The sequence below is a fragment of the Hyperoodon ampullatus genome (assembly GCF_949752795.1).
Source record: "Hyperoodon ampullatus genome assembly, chromosome: 10".
Taxonomy (NCBI): Eukaryota; Metazoa; Chordata; class Mammalia; order Artiodactyla; family Ziphiidae; genus Hyperoodon; species Hyperoodon ampullatus.
This window is the reverse complement of record NC_136923.1, coordinates 44,671,275-44,675,471: the sequence shown is the minus strand read 5'-3', so window position 1 is coordinate 44,675,471 and position 4,197 is coordinate 44,671,275.

Here is a 4,197-nt window from a genome sequence, read left to right as displayed (position 1 = left end):
GAGGACATGCCAGTATTTGCACAAGGCTGACTAGTGCTAGGCTACAACTCCTAGGTGTGTATCCACAAATATATCCTAATTTAACAAATCATAAATAAAAGACAAAAAAATAAGCAAAGAGCGTATGCTCAACACTCCCCATGTCATTTTAAATTCCATTATACCTTCTTGTTGTGTAGCTGACACTTGATGTAGAATTCTTGGTGCACACTCTTGTCTCTTCTGAATTCTGTGTGTGTTCTGTTCTCTCTGAGGCTGCTCTAGATCATTTTCCTCTGTAAATGTACCCATGCCAGCATGTAAAGGTTGGTGATGGCTCCAAGGTTACTATCCCTCATTCTCCTGGAATCTACGGATCCCTTTACTCTCCAGGTGCAGGTCATCTTTTTTTTTTTTGGCGGTACACGGGCCTCTCACTGCTGTGGCCTCTCCCATTGTGGAGCACAGGCTCCGGACACGCAGGCTCAGCAGCCATGGCTCACGGGCCCAGCCGCTCCGCGGCATGTGGGATCCTCCCGGACTGGGGCACGAACCCGCATCCCCTGCATCGGCAGGCGGACTCTCAACCACTGGGCCACCAGGGAAGCCCCACAGGTCATCTTTTTATCTCAGAAAATTTGCTTTATTCATCCTTTCCTTCTGAATGCTCTGTGATTTTTGTCATCAAGCCTGTACTGCACATCCCTGATACAGTTTCCTGCACTGTCAATTCTACTTCTTGCTGCTTCTAGTTTGAATTTTTAGTTTTGAGACAGTTTTAGGTTTCTCTGCCCTCCCTTTATTTTATTCTGCTAATTACTTTTACATCCCATTCTGTTGCTTTATTCATTCTTTGAAGTGTAGTGTCTCTTCTTTAACTTCTATTTTATTGAGTCCCAGTTCTCTTTGACTTCTTTTTCCAATGTGAGTTTATATTAGAAAAGGTTCTGATTACAACTGATGGAAATCCAACTCAAAGCAGTTTAAGGACAAATGAGAAATGTGTTGGGTCACATAACCACTCTAAGAGAAGCAGGGCAGGAGCTGGGCTTGGGGGCGTCTGGAGTTGAGGACACAATCCATCAGCACCCTCTCTGGCTCTTGCCTGTACTTATCTCATTGTATTTGTTTCCTTCTCTCCCAGTGTATACCTGGTCCCTACAGGCTCTCAGCCAAACACCCCATTATCACGGAATAAAAAACAGTTTCCCTCTAGCTAGAGTCAAAAACTTGTTGAGGAAACAGCCTGGTTACATTCATACCCCTACACCAATGAGTGTCACCAAATGATAAAGAACAGATTGGCCCACCCTGGGCCACAGCTCTGCCTCTGTGATCAGGGGTGTGGGGTCTATTACAATAACCCATATACTTTCTCCATCTTTCTTTTGCAAACTATTTTGTCCTTAGTTTTGTTGTAGATATTCCTGCTTGTCACTCAATTTAGAAGTCGAGTGGACAATTCTAACTGGGCTTGCTTTGGCCCAATAATGGTGTGAATGGATTCTTCTTAATCATGTTTTTGCCTACCTTGTCCAAACCTCTTTGTATATTGATATTGACGGTTGGGATTCTCTTTTCAGTTGATTGGTTGTCTATCAGTTGGTGAGTATAGGGGATTGGAAGAGGGAGTTTGTAAAGGGAAGGATTTCCATGTGGCGAGTGTTTCCATGTGCCCATGGGTGAAGGCCAGCTGCTAGTGTTACCTTTGAGACTTTCCAGTGAATGAGTAAGCCATCAAATGAGAAAGTCTCATTGGGTGAATACAGATGTAATCTAGTCTTAGGCCTCAGTGAGGTGTTCTGTACTGTACAGAACCCAGCAATGTGAATATAGGGTAGTCTGATTGTTCTGTCTTTTCAAGATCGTATCAATATTTTTAACACCTTTATTGAGGTATAATTTACATACCATTGCATTCATCCATTTTATGGGTACAGTGATTTTTAGTAAATTTACAAAGTTGTGCAAACATCACCACAATCCAGTCTTAGAATATCCCTATCACCCCCAAAAATCTCTCCTGCCCATTTGCAAACAGTCCCTCTTCTCACCCCCTAGCCACGAGCAACACTAATCTGCTTTCTTTCTCCATGGAGTCATTTCTGGACATTTCATGTAAATGGGATCAGAATATGTGGTGTTTTCTATTTGGCTTCTTTCAGTGATAGAATTTTTTTTTAGGTTTATTCATGTGGCAGCCCGTATCAGAAGTTAGGTCCATTTTATGCTGAACAGTATCCCCTCATATGGTTTTTTTTTTTTTTTCGTTACGCGGGCCTCTCACTCTTGTGGCCTCTCCCATTGCGGAGCACAGGCTCCGGACGCGCAGGCTCAGCAGCCATGGCTCACGGGCCTGGCCGCTCCGCGGCATGTGGGATCTTCCCAGACCGGGGCATGAACCCGTGTCCCCTGCATCGGCAGGCGGACTCTCAACCACTGTGCCACCAGGGAAGCCCCCCTCATATGGTTTTAACAGCCATATCTTTTGAACCTTTAAGTGAGATACATTATCTGATGAAGCTTGTTTTTCGGTTTTATAGGGAGAATGAAATATTTTGACCAGAGGCTAGCCTGGATAGTGGCTGTAGGTGTCACCTGAGAACAGCCTTTCTCCTTTGCCCCTGATAGAGTTTGACACGTCTGCTCAAAACAATCAGTGTTGACATTTGGACAGAACAAATACATTCATATGCCAATGCAGCTGCCATGGGTGGAGAGAGGGGACCAGGAAGAGAAGGATAGCAGGGGATTTGTACAATTCCTAGACTGGTGAGAACCAGCACCTCTTTAAAACACACACAGATGCACAGACACTCATAGACGCACACACAAAACACCAGATATGCACACAAAGACACACCCATGAAAAACACCAAAGGACCACACAAAAACATTGGCTTTCATCCAGCATTACTCACTCAGAATGCAGAGCATCTTGATTTCATTTAAGGTGAAAATAATAATGATATATTCTTTCTATTTCAAGATTGTTAAAGACAAGAAGGTACTGGTCTTCCTGGAGTTAACAAAGTTCAGATATTTACAAAGAATTAGCTTTATGAACCAAGGATCTCAAAATATAGAAACCTTGGCCAAGTAAGTCAGCAGGAAAAAAGTACATTATTTGCATTACTCGTCTCCCTTGGTTGTTGCTTATATTTCTGAAATTACAGGGACAATAATCATGTTAAAGGAAGAAAAGACAGTAAGCATATTCCTCCCTATCTACCTAGCTACCTATCTATCTTTCATCTACCTATCTCTTCCCTACTTTTAAGACTTGTGTGTTATTTCATATATTCATTCACTTATTTATTTAAAATTTTCCCTTTTTAGATTTCAAATTCCGAATAATATTTCCCTTTTTGCAGATATTTAGATTGTTTACCATTTTCTGAACCAAACTTATAATTAGCATCCTTGTACATATACCCTTGTGCATGAGTGAGAGCATTTCTCTAGAATGTTTTCCCAATTGTTGAATTGTTCAATAAAGAATATCCCAAGTTAAAATCTTGATAGATGTTGCCAAATTGCTGTCTAAAAATGCATCAATTTACATTCCCATGGTTTCATAGCTCTATAAATTTACTAAAAACCACTGAAATGTGCACTTTAACAGGTAAACTTGATGTTTGTAAATTTCATAGCAATAAAGCGGTTCAAAAATATGTAGGTAATTTTTGCTAATTTTGTCATCTGATAAACTTTAAAAAACGTAAATACTTTGAGGATTTTGATGAACATTGATTTTGCTTTGCATTGGATTAAATCATGGATTAATTTGGAAAGAACAGTTAACTTTACATTATTGAGGTGTCCCATCAGGGTCATGATAGTCTGTGTCTTTTGGATAATTGAATAGTTTCCTTCATATGAGTCTTGCACATATTCTGAGTGTCATTTGTTTTTGTTATAGTTTTTTTTTTGTGTGTGTGTGTGTGAATCAGTCTGTTTCTCTATTACATTTTCTGATGTATAGAAAATGATTGCATTTTTAGATTGTTGATTATGTTTCTGGCTATCTTACTGAATTCTCTTATTGGTTAAAATAGTTTTTCATTTGATTCTCTTGAATTAAGCACATAGTCATATCATCTACATATAGAGTTTAATCTTTTCAGAAAAACATTTATATCTCTTATCCCTATGTCTTGTATTATCGCAGTGACAAAGGTCTATATTATAATCTTGTGTGTTAAATGAGAGAGCAGG